General features: G+C 38.5%; 1 long non-coding RNA gene across 9 annotated transcripts in view; it reads left to right on the plus strand.

The window, feature by feature from the left end:
* The first annotated feature begins 19,662 nt into the window (after positions 1 to 19,662).
* LOC147371366 (uncharacterized) overlaps positions 19,663 to 22,514 on the plus strand; it is a 178,302-nt gene continuing 175,450 nt past the window's right edge. The window contains exons 1-3 of one of the 9 annotated variants that reach the window (XR_015164783.1): positions 19,663 to 19,992; positions 20,431 to 20,477; positions 20,904 to 20,985. This is a non-coding gene — a long non-coding RNA (uncharacterized LOC147371366). Of the gene's footprint in view, positions 20,478 to 20,508; positions 20,813 to 20,903; positions 20,986 to 22,514 lie in introns of those variants that run through there. The other 8 variants (XR_015164781.1, XR_015164784.1, XR_015164780.1 and 5 more) reach the window with 8 other exon arrangements.

The following is a 22,514-nucleotide window of genomic DNA, read 5'->3' on the forward strand; positions in this document are numbered from 1 at the left end:
CCTTTAGGATTGATTGGTTTGATCTCCTTGCAGTCCAAGGGGCTCTCAAGAGTCTTCTCCAACACCACAGTTCAAAAGTATCAATTCTTCAGCACTCAGCTTTCTTTATAGTCCAACTCTCACATCCATACATGACTGCTGGAAAAACCATAGCCTTGACTAGATGGACCTTTGTTGGCAAAGTAATATCTCTGCTTTTCAATATGCTGTCTAGGTTGGTCATTGCTTTTCTTCCAAGGAACAAGCATCTTTTTTTTTTTTTTCTTAGCCAGCCCTCCCAAACGCATGTTTTTCTGGTCCCCACCTGTCAATGACTACCTAAGTCTACTTCTTTTATATGCCCTCATTGTAGCTTAACTACATGTTTGACTCTAACCTTAAATTGACCTCCACTACAGGCATGTCTTCACTTCACCCTGCTCTAGGCCTGTAGTCTTGTTTTGTCCATTGATTTTCAGGTTCTACTTCTACTTGCTCCTTTTTCATGGTAAGTAGGCTGCAGTCCATGGGGTGGCTAGGAGTCAGACACGACTGAGCGACATCACTTTCAGTTTTCACTTTCATGAATTGGAGAAGGAAATGGCAACCCACTCCAGTATTCTTGCCTGGAGGATCCCAGGGATAGGGGAGCCTGGTGGGCTGCTGTCTATAGGGTTGCACAGAGTTGGACACGACTGAAGCGACTTAGCAGCAGCAGCAGCAGCAGCAGCAGCAGCAGCAGCTCCAGCTTTCCTCAACAATAGCATCTCTGTCTTATATCCAAGACTCTAGTTGCCCATGATTCTGGTGTTACTATCTACCTGACAGCTTACTTTTAATGAAAATCTACTGCTTTTTAATAACCAGTAAATCCTGTCTCCTTGAACTTCTTCTTTAACAAAGGCTGTACAGAGTACACACATGGCCTATAGAGTACACATCATAAGAGCATCATCAGACAAGACTTTTTTTTTTTTTTTTTTTTTCAAGATTTAGGTCTGGGCTGTGAATCTCAAGTCCAGGTGCTGGATTGTGCAATGAAATTAGAGAGGCAAGACTCTAATCATGAAGACAGAGTTGTTTAACGCTGGGACTTTCTTTGTCAATGCACTGCTGGTTAAAATAATAATAACAATAATAATAATGAGTCCTCCCTTCAAAGATAAACAGATAACATTTTTATATGAGTTTCTATGAATACGTTGAGTTTTGTTGTGCACAGAAAATTGTTCAATTCTCATCCATCTACTCTTGTTAAACTGCTTAATGATACAATCTCCCTGGAAGACCCTCATTCCCATAAGGGTCAGCTTACATGACTGTTAAAATGCTATAATGATAGTGATATTTACAGAGAGCTCTATGGTCTATGAAGTGCTTTCACACATACAATTTTATTTTATTTTATTTCTAATGTTTGACATTTCATAGAAAGAGGAATCATAATTTCTATTTACTGCTATTTCATTGAAATGCTTTTTTTTTTTTTCAAGTAAGCTGTTTTTTTTTTTTTTTTTTCCATGTGCGCTTGAGAAAAAGGTGAAATTCATTGTTTTGGGATGAAATGTCCTATAGCTATCAATTAGGTCTAACTGGTCTATTATATCGTTTAAAGTTTGTGTTTCCTTGTTAATTTTCTGTTTAGTTGATCTATCCATAGGTGTGAGTGGGGTATTAAAGTCTCCCACTTTTATTGTGTTATTGTTAATTTCTCCTTTCATACTTATTAGCATTTGTCTTACATACTGCGGTGCTCCCATGTTGGGTGCATATATATTTATAATTGTTATATCTTCTTCTTGGATTGATCCTTTGATCATTATGTAGTGACCTTCTTTGTCTCTTTTCACAGCCTTTGTTTTAAAGTCTAATTTATCTGATACAAATATTGTGACTCCTGCTTTCTTTTGGTCCCTATTTGCATGGAAAATCTTTTTCCAGCCCTTCACTTTCAGTCTGTATGTGTCCCCTGTTTTGAGGTGGGTCTCTTGTAGACAACATATGTAGGGGTCTTGTTTTTGTATCCATTCAGCCAGTCTTTGTCTTTTGGTTGGGGCATTCAACCCATTTACATTTAAGGTAATTACTGATAAGTATGATCCCGTTGCCATTTACTTTATTGTTTTGGGTTCGAGTTTATACACCATTTTTGTGTTTCCTGTCTAGAGAATATCCTTTAGTATTTGTTGGAGAGCTGGTTTGGTGGTGCAGAATTCTCTCAGCTTTTGCTTGTCTGAAAAGCTTTTGATTTCTCCTTCATACTTAAATGAGATCCTTGCTGGGTACAATAATCTGGGCTGTAGGTTATTTTCTTTCATCATTTTAAGTATGTCTTGCCATTCCCTCCTGACTTGAAGAGTTTCTATTGAAAGATCAGCTGTTATCCTTATGGGAATTCCATTGTGTGTTATTTGTTGTTTTTCCCTTGCTGCTTTTAATATTTGTTCTTTGTGTTTGATCTTTGTTAATTTGATTAATATGTGTCTTGGGGTGTTTCTCCTTGGGTTTATCCTGTTTGGGACTCTCTGGGTTTCTTGGACTTGGGTGATTATTTCCTTCCCCATTTTAGGGAAGTTCTCAACTATTATCTCAAGTATTTTCTCATGGTCTTTCTTTTTGTCTTCTTCTTCTGGAACCCCTATGATTCGAAATTTGTAGCGTTTAATATTGTCCTGGAGGTCTCTGAGATTGTCCTCATTTCTTTTAATTCGTTTTTCTTTTATCCTCTCTGATTCATTTATTTCTACCATTCTATCTTCTAATTCACTAATCCTATCTTCTGCCTCTGTTATTCTACTATTTGTTGCCTCCAGAGTGTTTTTAATTTCATTTATTGCATTATTCATTATATATTGACTCTTTTTTATTTCTTCTAGGTCCTTGTTAAACCTTTCTTGCATCTTCTCAATCCTTGTCTCCAGGCTATTTATCTGTGATTCCATTTTAATTTCAAGATTTTGGATCAATTTCACTATCATTATTTGGAATTCTTTATCAGGTAGATTCCCTATCTCTTCCTCTTTTGTTTGGTTTGGTGGGCATTTATCCTGTTCCTTTATCTGCTGGGTATTCCTCTGTCTCTTCATCTTGTTTAAATTGCTGAGTTTGGGAGTCCTTTCTGTATTCTGGCAGTTTGTGGAGTTCTCTTTATTGTGGCGTTTCCTCGCTGTGTGTGGGTATGTACAGGTGGCTTGTCAAGGTTTCCTGGTTAGGGAAGCTTGTGTCGGTGTTCTGGTGGGTGGAGCTGTATTTCTTCTCTTTGTTCAGTCGCGCTGTGGGGAGGGAGGGAGGGATGCTGCAAACAAATGACACTGGCGTGCGCTCGCAGTGCTTCAGCCACACTGGGTCTGCCCCCGCTCACGGTGCGTGTAGCCTCCCTGCCCACACTGCTCGGGCTCTAGGTTGTTCCGCCGGGAACAATCCGAGGCTGGGCCTGGGTTGCATGCACCTCCCAGGTCCAAGCCGCTTAGGTTCAGGCACTCAGGTAGTCCTCAGAGGCGCAGACTCAGTTGGGCCTGCGTTTTGTGCTCTTCCCAGGTCCGAGCAGCTCAGGTGATGAGGTGTTTGGCGAGCGCCAATGCTGCGACTTATCGCCTCCCCGCCACTCGGTTATCTGGGTGTAAAACCGGCGCACCTTCTCAGGCAGATGTTGACCGTCCAGACCCCCAATAAGTTTTAGTTAGCAAAGAAGCCAGTTTTTTAGATAATGTCTCTCTGGGGCTGCGATTGCCCCCTTCCGGCTCTGGCTGCCTGTCACCGGAGGGGGAAGGTCTGCAGCCGGCTATCTCTGTTTAGTCCTTTGTTCCGTGCGCGGGCTGGTGGTGTCTTAGGTTAGGGCTGGCTTTTCGCATGGTAGATATCCCACAGTCTGGTTTGCTAGCCCAAATTATTTCGCTCAGATAGTGCTCAGGGTATTCAGGCCAGATTCTTACTCTCAGCGATGCAGCCCGCGCCGCGCCTCCCTGCCCAGCCCCCGCTTGCTAATGGCGGATGCAGGCGTCTGCGCTGTTTCTCCGCTGGGGGAGTTACCGTAGGGCTCGCAATCTGCGAGTTTTAATTGTTTATTTATTTTTTCTCCCTGTTATGTTACCCTCTGTGCTTCCAAAGCTCGGCACGGATTCAGCAGTGAGAAGGTTTCCTGGTGTTTGGAAACTTCTCTCTTTTTAAGACTCCCTTCCCGGGACGGAACTCCGTCCCTCCCTCTTTTGTCTCTTTTATTGTCTTTAATATTTTTTCCTACCTCCTTTCGAAGAGTTGGGTTGCTTTTCTGGGTGCCTGATGTCCTCTGCCGGCATTCAGAAGCTGTTTTATGGAATTTACTCGATGTTTAAATGCTCTTTTGATGAATTTGTGGGGGAGAAAGTGTTTTCCCCGTCCTACTCCTCCGCCATCTTGGTGCCTCCCCCACAAGCATCTTTTAATATCATGGCTACAGTCACCATGTGCAGAGATTTTGGAGCCCAAGAAAATTAGGTCTGTCACTGTTTCCATTGTTTCCCCATCTGTCATGAAATGATGGGACCAGATGCCATGATATACTATATAATTTACATATATTTGTATGTACATATGACTCATTGGAAAAGACTCTGATGCTGGGAGGGATTGGGGGCAGGAGGAGAAGGGGACGACAGAGGATGAGATGGCTGGATGGCATCACTGACTCGATGGACGTGAGTTTGAGTGAACTCTGGGTATTGGTGATGGACAGAGAGGCCTGGCGTGCTTTGATTCATGGGGTTGCAAAGAGTCGGATATGACTGAGCGACTGAACTGAACTGAACTGAACCATAATTAATAACTTAAATATCCATCCCCCAAGAAAACGAAAAAGTGTTTAGAGAATAGAGACCATGAGTTTTTATCAGTTTTCTCTTGTTATGCAAAAGACAAACTACATAGTAGGTATTTGTTAAATGCACATTTAATGAATAAGTATGAATGAATAAGTGCATGAACAAAACAGAAAACAAGTGTGCTTCAACAGCAACAAAAGAAGTGGAAATAGGTCCTTGTGAGATATATATTATTTCTAGAATTTTAAGGGCAATTTACTAGGATAGCTGTGAAAAAATAGAGATTAGAGACTTTTCTTATATTAGATGAAATTGAGAAATTGAGTAGAGATCCCTCAACCCTTGAATTTGAGACCTCCATTTCTAACTTATAACATATAGCATTAAAATATATACTTGATCAAAGAATAATCTTCTCAATTTTAGGATTCAATTACATAAAATGGAAATGCTTATTTGGGTAGTAATGCAAAAAAATCAAAGAAACTGAGTATCAGTCCAACAAATGAATAATAACTAATTAATTGAGAACTAACAGATGGCTGGCACTAAAATTTATTGATGCCTTAAAGTCAAAGCTGATGCAGGAAAGATTAGTTTTTAAAAAAGAATGGGACTACATTTCTTTTTTTAAGTCAGGGAAGATTTTACACTTGGGATAGAGGCCACTGATTCATTAGGTTAAGTTTTCGCTCAATAGCACTCTGGTCACTCTCAGAATTCAAACATAACAGCTTCATTGTACAAACCCAAGCATTGTATTTTATTTTTATTACTTTTAGGGGACTGTAATAGTACTGAATTTAGAAAGGGAAGACTAATATCCTCATTGACATTATTGTCGATCAAAGCACTTCTTTGCAAGGAGTATGTGTCTTTTTCAACAATGGCTACTGATTCTTTAGTTAAAACTTTATAAAAGTTCAGAAGAGAAATAATGAGCTAAAATTTTAACACAGTAACAGGAACCGCTGGCCACTATTACTAAGAACTTCAAATTCTCAATAAAATTTCACCAACCTGAACATGGAGAGAGGCAAATTTCTTATCAAATATTTCCAATCTTTGGAGAAGGCAATGGCACCCCACTCCAGTACTCTTGCCTGGAAAATCCCATGGATGGAGGAGCCTGGAAGGCTGCAGTCCATGGGGTCGCTGAGGGTCGGGCACGACTGAGCGACTCCACTTTCATGCATTGGAGAAGGAAATGGCAACTCACTCCAGTGTTCTTGCTTGGAGAATCCCAAAGACGGGGGAGCCTGGTGGGCTGCCGTCTATGGGATCGCACAGAGTCGGACACGACTGAAGCGACTTAGCAGCAGCATTTCCAATCTTCAGTCCAGATACTTAGTGGAAAGAATTTCCATTTTTCAGTGATAGCATATAGTTTAGTTTTCCTCTGCTTCTTTTACAAAGCATAGTGAAACTACTTTCAGAGAATTCAGTGCAGGGAAAAGACAATATCATTTAGAATTTTTATCTCTTTCATTCAGCTATAAATCTATCTTTATGTCAGACATAATCATAGACATAAAGATATGCATGAGTCTCAGAAGTTATCAGGTACTGACCCTATGACAAATTATATATTTTCTGCTTTTGATCATTATTCCCATCTGGCTACCATTTTTCATGGTACTTATGGTTAGAGCATCAGGTCTGCCAAAGTTTGGTAAAAACTGTGTTATAGATTAGGCTTTGTTGCTATTTCTTACCACTAACATAACAAGAAGGACTTGTTACATGGATCTAGAATAATGCTGACAGTCATTGTAATGACCACATCGAGGTATTTTGGCTTAATGTGAAGTTTCTCAATAGGTGAGCATTATACTGATATTGGTCTTTCCCAGTGGCTTAGCAGTAAAGAACCCACCTGCTGAGGCAGGAGATGTAAGAGAGGGTTTGATCCCTAGGTTGGGAAGATCCCCTAGAGGAGGGCATGGCAACCCATTTCAGTATCTTTTCTTAAAATGTATTTATTTTTTAATTGAAGGATAATTGCTTTACAGAATTTTGTTGTTTTCTGTCAAATATCAACAAGAATCAGCCATATACACATATGTCTCCTCCTTCTTGAACATTCCTCCCATCTCCCTTCCCATCTTATCCCTCGAGATTGTTGCAGAGCCCCTGTTTGAGTCCCCTGAGTCATTCTTGCCTGGAGAATCCCATGGACAGGGGAGTCTGGTGAGCTACAGTCCATGGAGTTGCAAAGAGTTGGGCACACTGAAGCGACTTATCACCATGCATGGGTACTGATAATGATTACTCAAAACTATCTGGGCACTCTGGAGAGACAGAGACAGGACTCATGGGCCCATCAAGCAGCTTCATCAGTTAACTTCAGGATAGCACACTGATACAATCATATTCTCTGTGTTCCATAATATAAAAATGATTATAAAGAATGGACCAAAAAACAAAGGAACCGTCCTAATGTATTTAAAAATTAATTGAAAGAATTCTTTTCTCAATGATTACATTTTCAATTTTTCATATACTCCCACTGGTATTAATTAGATATTACAATTATAATTTTTAAAGTAAGTGAACAGCCTGTACATATAAATTCCAAAAATATTTTGCAACAATAAATATTGATATAACAATATAAACTATAAAAATCCTTTGTTCAAGAGAATTTACATTGTCATTCTTACTATTAGATGATTCAGTCCAGTTCAGTTCAGTCGCTCAGTCAGGTCCGACTCTTTGCGACCCCATGAATCGAAGCATACCACGCCTCCCTGTCCATCACCAACAACCGGAGTTCACCCAGACTCACGTCCATCGAGTCAGTGATGTCATCCAGCCATCTCATCCTCTGTCGTCCCCTTCTCCTCCTGCCCCCAATCCCTCCCAGCATCAGAGTCTTTTCCAATGAGTCAACTCTTCGCATGAGGTAGCCAAAGTACTGGAGTTTCAGCTTTAGCATCATGCCTTCCAAAGAAATTCCAGGGCTGATCTCCTTCAGAATGGACTGGTTGGATCTCCTGGCAGTCCAAGGGACTCTCAAGAGTCTTCTCCAACACCACAGTTCAAAAGCATCAATTCTTCGGCGCTCAGCCTTCTTCACAGTCCAACTCTTACATCCATACATGACCAAAGGAAAAACCATAGCCTTGACTAGATGGACCTTTGTTGGCAAAGTAATGTCTCTGCTTTTGAATATGCTATCTAGGTTGGTCATAACTTTCCTTCCAAGGAGTAAGCGTCTTTGAATTTCATGGTTGCAGTCACCATCTGCAGTGATTTTGGAGCCCCCCAAAATAAAGTCTGACACTGTTTCCACTGTTTCCTCATCTATTTCCCATGAAGTGATGGGACCGGATGCCATGATCTTCGTTTTCTGAATGCTGAGCTTTAAGCCAACTTTTTCACTCTCCACTTTCACCTTCATCAAGAGGCTTTTGAGTTCCTCTTCACTTTCTGCCATAAGGGTGGTGTCATCTGCATATCTGAGGTTATTGATATTTCTCTTGGCAATCTTGATTCCAGCTTGTGCTTCTTCCAGTCCAGCATTTATCATGTTGTACTCTGCATATAAGTTAAATAAGCAGGGTGACAATATACAGCCTTGACATACTCCTTTTCCTATTTGGAACCAGTCTGTTGTTCCATGTCCAGTTCTAACTGTTGCTTCCTGACATGCATACAGATTTCTCAAGAGGCAGATCAGGTGGTCTGGTATTCCCATCTCTTTCAGAATTTTCCAGTTTATTGTGATCCACACAGTCAAAGGCTTTAGCATAGTCAATAAAGCAGAAATAGATGTTTTTCTGGAACTCTCTTGCTTTTTCCATGATCCAGCGGATGTTGGCAATTTGATCTCTGCTTCCTTTGCATTTTCTAAACCAGCTTGAACATCTGAAGTTCATGGTTCACATATTGCTGAAACCTGGCTTGAAGAATTTTGAGCATTACTTTACTAGTGTGTGAGATGAGTGCAATTGTGCGGTAGTTGGAGCATTCTTTGGCATTGCCTTTCTTTGGGATTGGAATGAAAACTCATCTTTTCCAGTCCTGTGGCCACTGGTGAGTTTTCCAAATTTGCTGACATATTGAGTGCAACACTTTCACAGCATCATCTTTTAGAATTTGAAATAGCTCAACTGGAATTCCATCACCTCCACTAGCTTTGTTCATAGTGATGCTTCCTAAGGCCCACTTGACTTCTCATTCTAGCATGTCTGACTCTAGGTGAGTGATCACACCATCATGATTATCTGGGTCATGAAGATCTTTTTTGTATAGTTCTTCTGTGTATTCTTGCCATTTCTTCTTAATATCTTCTGCTTCTGTTAGGTCCATATGATTTCTGTCTTTTATCAAGCCCATCTTTGCATGAAATGTTCCCTTGGTATCTCTAATTTTCTTAAAGAGATCTCTAGTCTTTCCCATTCTGTTGTTTTCCTCTATTTCTTTGCATTGATCACTGAGGAAGGCTTTCTTATTTCTTCTTGCTATTCTTTGGAACTCTGCATTCAGATGCTTATATCTTTCCTTTTCTCCTTTGCTTTTCACTTCCCTTCTTTTCACAGCTATTTGTAAGGCCTCCCCAGACAGCCATTTTGCTTTTTTGCATTTCTTTTCCACGGGGATGGTCTTGATCCTTGTCTCCTGTACAATGTCACGAACCTCATTCTGTAGTTCATCAGGCACTCTATCAGATCTAGGCCCTTAAATCTATTTCTCACTTCCACTGTATAATCATAAGGGATTTGATTTTAGTCGTACCTGAATGGTCTAGTGGTTTTCCCTACTTTCTTCAATTTCAGTCTGAATTTGGCAATAAGGAATCCATGGTCTGAGCCACAGTCAGCTCCTGGTCTTGTTTTTGCTGACTCTATAGAGCTTCTCCATCTTTGGCTGCAAAAAATATAATCAATCTGATTTCGGTGTTGACCATCTGGTGATGTCCATGTGCAGAGTCTTCTCTTGTGTTGTTGGAAGAGGGTGTTTGTTATGACCAGTGCATTTTCTTGGCAAAACTCTATTAGTCTTTGTCCTGCTTCATTCCATATTCCAAGGCCAAATTTGCCTGTTACTCCAGGTGTTTCTTGACTTCCAACTTTTGCATTCCAGTCCCCTATAATGAAAAGGACATCTTTTTTTAGGTGTTAGTTCTAAAAGGTCTTGTAGGTCTTCATAGAACCATTCAACTTCAGCTTCTTCAGCGTTACTGGTTGGGGCATAGACTTGGATTACTGTGATATTGAATGGTTTGCCTTGGAAACGAACAGAGATCATTTTGTTGTTTTTGAGATTGCATCCAGGTACTGAAATTTGGACTCTTTTGTTGACCATGATGGCTAGAGATATCCGATTTATCTAATCAACTTCTTATTTCATAAATAAACTTTGGATCCACAAAAATGAATAAGAGTACTAGAAATAGTAAATGCACAGAAAAATACAAAATGTCTTTCTTCTTATGTAGGTTTCATTAAAAGATAACAAACTGTTTCAAATGTAAAAGTAACAATCTAGTATGGAGTTTCTAAGCAGTGTAAATTAGCATATGTCACAATAGCAATACAAAGGTCCAGAAGAGAGAAATGGAAATGTAAGATTCTTGTAGTACTTGAAAATAGACTCTACTAAGTTAAAGTTGTATATAAGCCATAGTGCAATCATTAAACTGCACAACAAAAAGTATAGATAAAAAGGAAACAAAGAAGATGAAATAGAATCAATTAATACTAAATTAATTCCCAAAAGGGCAAAAACGTGGAGAAGGGGGGAATAATATAAGGAACAAATAGCAAATATAAAGATTAAATATTTAAACTTAACCATATCAATAATCACATAGCAAATGCTCAAATTACCTCAACTTAAAGACACTGGTGCCTGATGAACTATGGATGGAGGTTCATGACATTGCACAGCAGACAGGGAACAAGACCATCCTCAAGAAAAAGAAATGTCAAAAAGCAAAATGGCTCTCTGAGGAGGCCTTACAAATAGCTGTGAAAAGAAGAGAAGTGAAAAGCAAAGGAGAAAAGGAAAGATATACCCATTTGAATGCAGAGTTCCAAAGAATAGCAAGAAGAAATAAGAAAGCCTTCCTCAGTGATCAATGCATATAAATAGAGGAAAACAATAGAATGGGAAAGACTAGAGATCTCTTCAAGAAAATTAGAGATACCAAGGGAACATTTCAAGCAAAGATGGGCTCGATAAAGGACAGAAATGGTTTGGACCTAACAGAAGCAGAAGACATTAAGAAGAGGTGGCAAGAATACAGAGAAGAACTGTACAAAAAAGATCTTCACAACCCAGATAATCATGATGGTGTGATCACTCACCTAGAGCCAGACATGCTAGAATGAGAAGTCAAGTGGGCCTTAGGAAGCATCACTATGAACAAAGCTAGTGGAGGTGATGGAATTCCAGTTGAGCTATTTCAAATTCTAAAAGATGATGCTGTGAAAGTGTTGCACTCAATATGTCAGCAAATTTGGAAAACTCACCAGTGGCCACAGGACTGGAAAAGGTCAGTTTTCATTCCAATCCCAAAGAAAGGCAATGCCAAAGAATGCTCCAACTACTGCACAATTGCACTCATCTCACACGCTAGTAAAGTAATGCTCAAAATTCTCCAAGCCAGGCTTCAGCAATATGTGAACCGTGAACTTCAGATGTTCAAGCTGGTTTTAGAAAATGCAGAGGAAGCAGAGATCAAATTGCCAACATCCGCTGGATCATCGAAAAGCAAGAGAGTTCCAGAAAAACATCTATTTCTGCTTTATTGACTATGCCAAAGCCTTGACTGTATGGATCACACTAAACTGTGGAAAATTCTGAGACGGGAATACCAGACCACCTGACCTGCCTCTTGAGAAATCTGTATGCAGGTAAGGAAACAACAGTTAGAACTGGACATGGAACAACAGACTGGTTCCAAATAGGAAAAGGAGTATGTCAAGGCTGTATATTGTCACCCTGCTTATTTAGCTTCTCTGAAGAGTACATCATGAGGAATGCTGGGCTGGAAGAAGCACAAGCTGGAATCAAGATTGCCGGGAGAAATATCAGTAACCTCAGATATGCAGATGACACCACCCTTATGGCAGAAAGTGAAGAAGAACTAAAGAGCCTCTTGATGAAAGTGAAAAAGGAGAGTGAAAAAGTTGGCTTAAAGCTCAACATTCAGAAAACTAAGATCATGGCATCCGTTCCCATTACTTCATGACAAGTAGATGGGGAAACAGTGGAAACAGTAGCTGACTTTATTTTGGGGGGCTCCAAAATCACTGCAGATGGTGACTGCAGCCATGAAATAAAAAGATGCTTACTCCTTGGAAGGAAAGTTATGACCAACCTAGATAGCATATTAAAAAGCAGAGACATTACTTTGCCAAAAAAGGTCCATCTAGTCAGGCTATGGTTTTTCCAGTGGTCATGTGTGGATGTGAGAGTTGGATTGTGAAGAAAGCTGAGCACTGAAGAATTGATGCTTTTGAACTGTGGTATTGGAGAAGACTCTTGAGAGTCCCTTGGACTGCAAGGAGATCCAACCAGTCCATCCTAAAGGAGATCAGTCCTGGGTGTTCATTGGAACCACTGATGTTGAAGTTGAAACTCCAATACTTAGGCCACCTGATAGGAAGAGCTGACTCATTTGAAAAGACCCTGATGCTGGGAAAGATTGAAGGCAAGAGGAGAAGGGAACAACAAAGGATGAAGTGGCTGGATGGCATCACTGACTCAATGGACATGAGTTTAAGTAGACTCCGGGAGTTGTTGATAGACAGGGAGGCCTGGCATGCTGTGGTTCACGGGGTCGCAAAGAGTTGGATATGACTGTGTGACCGAACTGAACTGAGTGAAAGGCAATGGTCGTCTGATTGAATTTCAAAATAGCAAGATCCCCATTATCAGTTGAATTACATTACCTGAAAAAAAGATATGTTATAGTACTACCCTTCAGGGCTTCAGAATATGATCTTATTTGAAGAAAGGATCGTTATAGAGATAATCAAATTAAAACAAAGTCATTAGGGTGGGCTTTAATCAGATATGATTGTTGTCCTTTAGAAAGGAAATTTGGAAAGAAGGACAGGAAGAAACACACACAGAGAGAAGAAAACTTGAAGATACATGGAGGATTAGAGTGATGTATAATATCTGCAAGCCTAGGAATGTCAGAGGCTATCTGGAGCTAGGACAGCGGCATGCAACAGCTGGTTCCTTCTCCAGCATGATAGGAGGGAACAAGGCCTTGCTTACACCTTGATTTAAAACTTCTGGTCTCCAGACCTGAGATACAATAAATTTGTAATTTCAATACTTCCCTCTTCATAATAGATTAAATGGATGGATTAAATAAAGCAACTTGACCTAATTGACATGTATAGAATGTATGTTTTTGTTCATTACAGCCAATGAAAGTATAATATGTATTCTTTTTAAGTGTAAGTGGAAGATGAAGTCTATTCTGAACCACAAAAAGTCTCCATAATTTAAAATGACTCATATCATAAAAGTATGTTCTCTGACCATGATGAGATTAATCTTGACATCAATACAGAAAGATGAAATGTGAAAAAGATCCCCCAATATTTGTAATCCAAACAACATAATTTTAAATAACTTGTGAGTTACAGAAAGAAATCAAGAATACCAAGAATGAGGGAAATGACATTACTAGAAATTCCGTGATGTAAAAAGGATAATACAGATTATGAACAAACTTCTTGTCAAATTTGATTAAGTTAGATAAAGTGGACAGATTCCTTGAAAGACATAAGCTGTCAAGGCTCACTCAAAAAGTAATATTTAATATGAATAGCAATATATTGATTAAAGGAACTGAACTTTACCTACTTCCCACATAGAAAAGTCTAGGCCCAGATAGTCTGAATCCTGAAATCTATCAGTTATTTAGGAAAAAGTAATTCTGATTCTATATAAATTCCTCCAGAAAACTGAAGTTAAGAAAATCTGATATTCCAACCAAAACATTAGTCAAAAAGAAAAAATACATACCAGTCAGAAATGGCCATCATCAAAAACCCTACAAATAATAAATGCTGGAGAGGGTGTGCAGAAAAGGGAACCCTCCCATACTGTTGGTGGGAATGTAATTGGTGCAGGCATTATGGAGATCAGTATAGGGGTTCCTTAAAAAACCAAAGACATTTACCATATGATCCAGCAATCTCACTCCTGGGCATATATCCAGAAAAGACAAAAACCCTAATTTCAAAAGATACATGTACCCCTATAGTACACACCAGTACACCAGTACTATTTACAATAGCCAAGACATGGAAGCAATTCAATTGTCCATTGACAGATGAAAGAAGATGTGGTATATATATATATATATATATATATATATATATATAGTCACTCAGTTGTGTCCGAATTTTCATGACCCCATGGATTATACAGTCCATGGAATTCTCCAGGCCAGAATACTGGAGTGGGTAGCCTTTCCCTTCTCCAGGGGATCTTCCCAACCCAGGGATTGAACCCAGGTCTCCCGCATTGCAGACAGATTCTTTACCAGCTGAGCCACAAGGGAAGCCAGAGAATACTGGGGTGGGTAGCCTATCCCTTCTCCAGTGGATCTTCCCAACCCAGAGACTGAACCAAGGTCTCCTGCACTGCAGGCAGATTCTTTACCAACTGAGCTATCAGAGAAACCCTCATATATATACAAATATATATATATATATATATATATATATATATATTACTTAGCCATAAGAAAGAATGAAATAATGTCATTTGCAAAACATGATTTACCTAGATATTATCATACTAGTGAAATAAGTCAGACAAAGACAAATATCATAGAGACCACTGATATGTGGAATGTAAAAAAAATGATATAAAGGAACTTATTTACAAAACAGAAACTCAAAGACATAAACAAATTTATGGTTATAAAAGGGGAAAGATGGAGGGAGGAATAAATTAAGAATTAACAAATATAATGCACTATACATAAAACAGATAAACAGCAAGGACATAAGGTATAGCACAGGGAATTGTATTCTATATTGTGTAATAACCTATAATGGAAAAGAATCTGAAAAAGAAAAAAAATATATATATATATTTAACTGCATCACTTTGCTGTACACATGAAACACTGTAAATCAACTATATTTCAATTAAAAAATTATTTAGAAGAAAACAAGCCACTATCTTCGTGTTATTAAAATTTTAGCAAATTATAAAATAAATAAAAAGGACAACATACCATGACCAAATGGGATTAATCTAATGCAGTTAGATTAACATTAGAAATTAACTAGTACGCTTCACAATATCACCAGAAAATAAAAAATGAAAACCATATCATCATCTCAATAGATTTAGACAAATCATTTGACAATATCACTCCAATTCTTATAAAAGCTGTCAGCAAACTAGAAATTTAAAAGAACATTTTCAACCTGATAAAAGACATTGTATTAATTTTTTGTTGCTACAATAGGAAATGCCAAAAACTTAGTGGTTAAAATAACACAATATATTCTCCTTTAGTTCTGGAGGTCAGAAGATTAAAATAGTTGACAGGGCTGTTTCTTCTGGAGGCTCCAGAGAATAATGCATTTTTCATATTCCTTTTCATATTCTAGAGGCTCCGTACATTCTTTGACTTGTGGTGAATAGATAAATTCATTGTGGTATATCCATGCCATATAATACAATAGTGAAAAAAGAAATAGACTACTGATACACACAAAAACATGAATGAATCCTAAAATAATTCTGCTGAGTGACAAAAGCCAAACCAAAAAAGGCTACATGCACTATGATTTCCTTTGCTAAAAATTCTAGAAATTACCAACTAATTTGTAATGAAACCAAATTAGTGATTGCCTGCAAATGGTGGGGAGCAAGAGGAGTGGAAAGTGTCTAGAGAGAGATACTACAAAGGGGCCATGAGAACACTTAGCTCTGTTGCTCCGTATGTGTGCTCAGTCTTGTTCAGCGCTTTGTGACCCCATGGACTGCAGCCCGCCAGGCTCCTCTGTCCATAGGATTTTCCAGGCAAGAATACTGGGAATGGGTTGCCATTGCCTTCTCCAGGGGATCTTCCCAACCCAGGTATTGAACCCGTGTCTCCTGCGCTGTAGGGGGATTCTTTGTTTGTTTATTTTCTTGATCTCGGTTGTGGCTTAATGGGTGTATATACATGAGAAAAATCTCAAATTGTGCACTTAAATATGAGCAGTTATTTCATCAGTTATACCTCAATATAAGTTTTAAAACAGATTAACTAAATCCTTTAACAGTTCTTGGCCTTTCATGTTCCCAAATATAAAATACATATTACAATAAACAGTAAGCATGCTAGCTTATTTTGTATCTGAGAGTTTGGATACATATCCAAGATGTTTGACCTCAAGGGTCATACTACCAGATGTTAATCATGGATTAGACTCCACAGAATTTATACACGTGTAGGACTTCTGAAGAATGAATCTGAAATGAATCAGAAACAAATTAAATTTAATAATATTTAAGGAAGAGCTCAGATCTATGTGATTATTTGAGTATTCTTAGACATTAAGATCTTTTAGATGTCTGAACACATTTATTTAGTGCTCTAGAATTTTATTAAAAAAGGAATGTCTGTTGTTGGGAAGAGGAGGGAAGAGGAGTTAGACTAGGAAGGGAGAATTAATGGTGAAGTTTAGTTTTTTTAATGAGCACAAAAAGGTAATATCCAAGAATCCCTGAGGTCCAGGGATAGGCTCAAAAACATGTGTGAATGTTTCATAGACATGTGTATTTTTCCTGAGGAGAGAGCCCATGGCTATGATTAAAGTATTGGGAGGCTTCATAATCTAAAATATTAATGACTACTCAGTGACTTGTTTCAAGAAAATATTTATGGCAAAATCTGATGGAAGCAGTCTAATCTGATTGTCAGTTCTTTATTAAGATGGTTTTATGATCAACCAGCTGATTTTTGTGTGCTTTGTAATATATTATAACCACATATTGTGTCTGTTAGGTTCTTTGGGTATGGAAAATAGGCCCTCACCACATGTGTTATTCAAGCTTTTTTCCCCATTAAATGCTAGTCTTGCTGAGCAAAAGAAAAGTGAACCAATCAGATCTTTCCAACCAGTTCTCTCATCAGATATATAGAGTTATCAAATTTAGTAGATATAAGCAACAGTTTAAATTATTATGTCAACATTTTTATTACAAATATCCTGTTAGGATGACATTCAGTAAATTAGTGGGAAGTCACCCAATTTTATTAAAAGTAATCAAACAATTTATCCAACTGAACCACCTGCATATGCTTTCTTAAGTCCTTACAACTTTTCAACGTCAGCTTTACCAAACATTTTTAAATGGTGATTGTAAAAGGCAAGTGGTACATGGATATACCTTAACAATGAATCCTTAACAATCTTTACCTTGTCTCAATTGTCCTCTTTTACTTTTTCTCTCTCAACTCTTACAGTAATTTATAGATATTATGATATTATTTATTTCTGACAAAACCTTATTAAGACATTGGTCAAATTGGTTAAATAATTTATCAGTGAAACAAAATATGTAAAATTAGAACTATTCTGGAAACTCCACTACCACTCAAATCACTCCCCTCCAATCAATCAATTATAAATGCCCAGATGCTGAGAACTCATTCCTCTGTGCAGTGTTAGTATCCGTATGTATACAAATTCCATCAACCTCTTCTATCCCAAGTTGTGCAAAGCAACATCTTAGAAATGAGCTGGAAAACAGATCTGAACTTATTGAAGTTGAAGTGATTATGTTTTCAAATATTTATATTCAGTATAGTCTTCTCAATATTCTTTGAAGTATCCTCACTTTTTAACATCATCTTTCTGCAATCCTTGTTTTTATCCAATTTTAAGTTTTCATTTTTTTTCAATAACAACCAAAGCCCTCTTCCACTCTCTCACTGTAGCTCTTTCTCAGTATGCTTTTATTACCTTTCTAAAAAAAAAAAAATCAAGCAGCAAGTTTATCTCCTCTATTGTATTCATCTGCCACCCCCTACCCTACCTTTTCTACCCTGACAGCCGAGAGATGAAGTTCTGCTTAACTGTAGTCTCATTGGTATGACATGAACATGTGCTTCTTTTCTTTTTCATGTCTGATTAAAAGATATATTAACAATAAAGAAATAATTTACCAATTAAATTATCTCAGAGGAGGAAATGTGTGGATTGTAGCAACTGACTTTATTAAAGTAAGTCTTCAAAAATATTAGGACTTCCCGGGTGGTTCAGTGGTAAAGGATCTGCCTGCCAATGCAAGTGATGTGGGTTTGATCCCTGGGTTGGGTAGATACCCTGGAGGAGGAAATGGTAACCCACTCCAGTATTCTTGCCAGGAAAATCCCATGGACAGAGGAGCCTGGTGGGCTACAGTCCATGGGGTTGCAAAAAGTTGGACATGACTGATCACGAACACATGTGAAAATATTGCATACTAAAAATCTATAAAAAGTAAAACTCTAAACCCAAACATCTCTTCAAAGATAATCTTTAAAAATTATTTTTGTTTCATTATTTTTTAACATCAGACTATTATAAACCTTTTGTTCAATGTTACATAATATTCACTCTGTAGCATCTTATTCAATCATAGCTAAGAAGGCAATGGCACCCCACTCCAGTACTCTTGCCTGGAAAATCCCATGGACAGAGGAGCCTGGTAGGCTGCAGTCCATGGGGTTGCTAAGAGTCGGACACACTGAGTGACTTCACTTTCACTTTTCACTTTCCTGCATTGGAGAAGGAAATGGCAACCCACTCCAGTGTTCTTGCCTGGAGAATCCCAGGGACGGGGGAGCCTGGTGGACTGCCGTCTGTGGGGTCACACAGAGTCGGACACGACTGAAGCGACTTTGCAGCAGCAGCAGCTCTTGTTCACATGGTCTCTGAGAAGTTAGATATACTTCTTATTTTTGTTGCTCTTTAGTAAAATTATTTTCCCCTGGATATTTTCAGGATTTTCCTTTATGTTTGGTTTTCTGTAGTTGGAAAACAATATGCCTACGTTAGGTTTTCTGTTTGTCTATTGTTTTGTTTTGTGGAAATTGTTTGGGAGGGTTGGCAGTTGGTCATTTATACAGTTGGTTTTTTCTGAGCTTAGTGGACCTGACAATTTGGTATCTGACAATTTAGGGAAATTCTCAGGGGGAGGAAAAATGTAGACTAGTATATTCTTTTTTTCAAATACTTCTGCTCATTTCCCTTTGTTTTCCTTTTGCAATTCCTATTACATGCATGTTAGACCTTTTGTAGTTGCCCCGTTCTTGTTGTTTAGTTTCTAAGCCGTGTCTGACTCTTTTTAATTTATTTATTTTTTAATGGAAGGATAATTGCTTTACAGAATTTTGCTGTTTTCTGTCAAACCTCAACATGAATCAGCCATAGGTATACATATATCTCCTCCCTTTTGAACTTCCCTCCCATTTCCCTCCCCATCCCACCCCTCTAGGTTGATACAGAGCCCCTGTTTGAGTTCCCTGAGTCATACAGCAAATTCCCATTGGCTATCTATTTTCCACATGGTAATGCACGTTTCCATGTTACTCTCTCCATACATCTCACCCTCTCCTCCCCTCTCCCCATGTCCACAAGTCTATTCTCTATGTCTGTTTCTTGATTGCTGCCCTGCAAATAAATTCTTTAGTACCATTTCTCTAGATTCCGTATATATGCATTAGAATACGATATTTATCTTTCTCTTTCTGACTGATTTCACTCTGTATAATAGGTTCTAGGTTCATGTGTCTGACTCTTTTGTGACCTCATGGACTGTTGCCCACCAGGCTCCTCTGTCTACGGGACTTCCCAGGCAAGAATACTGGAGTGGGTTGCCATTTCCTTCTCTAGGGGATCTTTCCAGCTCAGGGATTGAAACCGTGCCTCCTACCTGGCAGGCAGACAGACTCTTTTTTTGGAAATCCTGTTCTGTTTTTTAATCTTTTATCTCTTTGTTTCAGTTTTGCAGATTTTTATTAAGATATCCTCAAGCACAGATTCTTTTCTCAGCTGTGTCCAATCTACTAACAAGCCCATCAAAGGCATTCTTTATTTCTGTTAGTGTATTTTATCTCTAGCATTTCTTTTCAGTTCTTTCCTAGAATTTCCATCTCTCTGCTTATATATTCTATCTGTTATTGCTATCTACATTATCCTTAGAGCCTTAGCAGATTTATTGAGATATAGTTAACGTATAACATTGTGTAAGTTTAATGTGTATAATGTGATGATTTGATATGTATATATATTGTGAAATGATTACCATAAGTTAACGTATCCATTTTCTCAAATAACTCCCATTTTTCAGTAGTGGTGGTGAAAACATTTAAGATGTACTCTTTAGCAACTTTCAAAAATACAATACAGTATTAATTATAATCATCAATGCTCAACATTAGATCCTTAGAGTCTATTCATCTTACTGGAAGTTTGTTCTCTTGTTCAACGTATTCTCTTTTCTCCCACCCGCCCAGCCTCTGGCACCTCCAATCTACTCTCTGTTTCTGTGAGATTGAGCCCTTAACACTTCAGCACAGTTGTTTGAAATTCCAAGTCTGTTCATTTCCACATGTCAGCCATATCTGAATCTGGTTTTGATGCTTGCTTTGTTTCTTCAAAATGTTTTTTTTCTTTCTGTTTAGTATGTTTTGTAATATTTTTGATGGAAATGATCTACTGGGTAAAAACTGTAAGTAGGCCCTTCCAGGGTAATGCGGTGGTGAGGTGTGGGGGCAGTGGGAGCATTTTATAGCACTTGGAGGTCTCAGTCTTTGAGTGAGGCTTCTCATTTTCCAACTCTTTCCCTTTCAATGAGATAGGATGCCTGGAGGCAGCTGGGGTTGCAAATTTCCTCCGCCATTCCCCAGGTCAATTAAGCTAAACCCCAGCTATTTAGCTTTCAGTTAAATGGTTTCTCCTGTGGACAGACCTTGTTAAGGAATGCTCTGGTGGGTGTTTTTCAAAATGGAGTCTTTTCCCTTTCTTCTGCCAGAAGCACAAGGTGATTTTTCTCCTATATTCACTGTGAGAACCTGGTGGAACTCTTGGAGGTAAAATTCACGGAAGTGCAGTGTCCTTCTAGTGACTGGGTCCCTGTCTGGTTTTTATCTCTCAGGGGGGTCCATGCTAAGCCTCCAGCAGTTCATCAGCTACAGTTCCAATTTCCCTGTCTGATTCCTGCAGAGCTTCTGCTCCTGGTAAGTTGTGACTCTCGATATTCCTTTGTTGGCATCTGTAATTTTGAGGACTGCAGTTTGTCCTGTGACTGACATTCTATTATGGAGCTAAGAAAAGTTTTTCAGTTTATTATGCTTTTTACTTTTGGTTAGGAAGGTATGCTGACTTCTAGCTTCTTACAAGTCAGACTGGAAACCAGACTAGAATTCTCTTTTTCCTTAGGCTTTGGTAGAGTCTTTTCATTATCTATCTGAATTTTGTTGTATTTTGCTGTATCTGTTCTTATAATATCATTCAACTTCTTTCTCTGTACTATGTAAATTGTTAATTGGTGGTAGTGGCTTGATCTGATTTCATTTTAAATTTTTGGCAAGATTGCTTAGGGATGGTATATATACTTAATCAAGGAAGTTTGTATTATCTGCTGCTGCTGCTAAGTCGCTTCAGTAGTGTCCGACTCCTTGCCACCCCATGGACTGCAACCTACCAGGCTCCTCCATCCATGGGATTTTCCAGGCAAGAGTACTGGAGTGGGTTGCCATTGCCTTCTCCTTTCATTATCTGAAGAGCTCTCTTTTTGTAATATTAGCAGTTATTGACCTTGCATGGTTTCGTTAATTCACATGGGATGATAAAATGATGATATTTTATCGCCTTTTGCATTTGTTATTTGATTAACTTCTCTAAAAAGCAACCTACCTTTATCAACTATTTGATTACAACAAGATGCACCTGGTATAGGAAAGGCAAAACAAAAGTCTTGTTTCCCTTTACCAGCTTTCAATAAAATAGGCTGATTCTCGAACATTCTGTACCGATGCACAGTTAAGTTTTACTCATCCTTGTAAACTCAAGGACTAATGCATTCAGTGTGATTCAGTCTACTGCAGTTTTTCTCTGTATGTGTGCTCGGTCACATCTGACCCCTTGTGACTCTCTGGACTGTAGCCAGGCTCCTCTATCCATGGAATTTTCCAGGCAAGACTACTGTAGTTCGTTGCCATTTCATACTCCAGGAAATCTTCCTGAGCCAGGGATCAAACATGTATCTTTCATGTACCACATTGGCAGGCAGATTTTTTACCACTACCACCGGGGGAGCCCAAACTGCAATTGCAATTATTACTTTCACTGAAGTTCAGTTTTACCCACATTTGGCCAGAGGTCCTTTTTTAAAAAACAAAAACTAGATTTAATAGTCTTTGATATCTTTGCTATCGGGTACATTAAGTTGTTTCATGTTCATCTTATACCTTTCCTGATACAAACCTGGATTGGGAGCCACCTATTTAGTTAAGCCTTGTTTATTTTCAAAAGATATATATTTTAAGATCTCAGTCTGGATTTTAGGTATATTGAGCACAACTAAATAGGTTATTTGGCAATTGTTTCTAGGCCTTTTTACTAGAAAAGCTGGACTATCTGTCTATATAGATATTGATAGTTACAATTCCCTACATTTTTGGCCCATTCTATTCCCATCGCTCTCTACCCTAAATCAACACCTATCCAGAAGTTAATTTATATGCAGTTCATGTTTTAAATTGGG

This window comes from Bos grunniens, chromosome 5, assembly GCF_055505025.1.
Source record: "Bos grunniens cultivar Pamir isolate PY7600 chromosome 5, Bosgru_T2T1.0, whole genome shotgun sequence".
NCBI classification, from domain to species: Eukaryota; Metazoa; Chordata; class Mammalia; order Artiodactyla; family Bovidae; genus Bos; species Bos grunniens.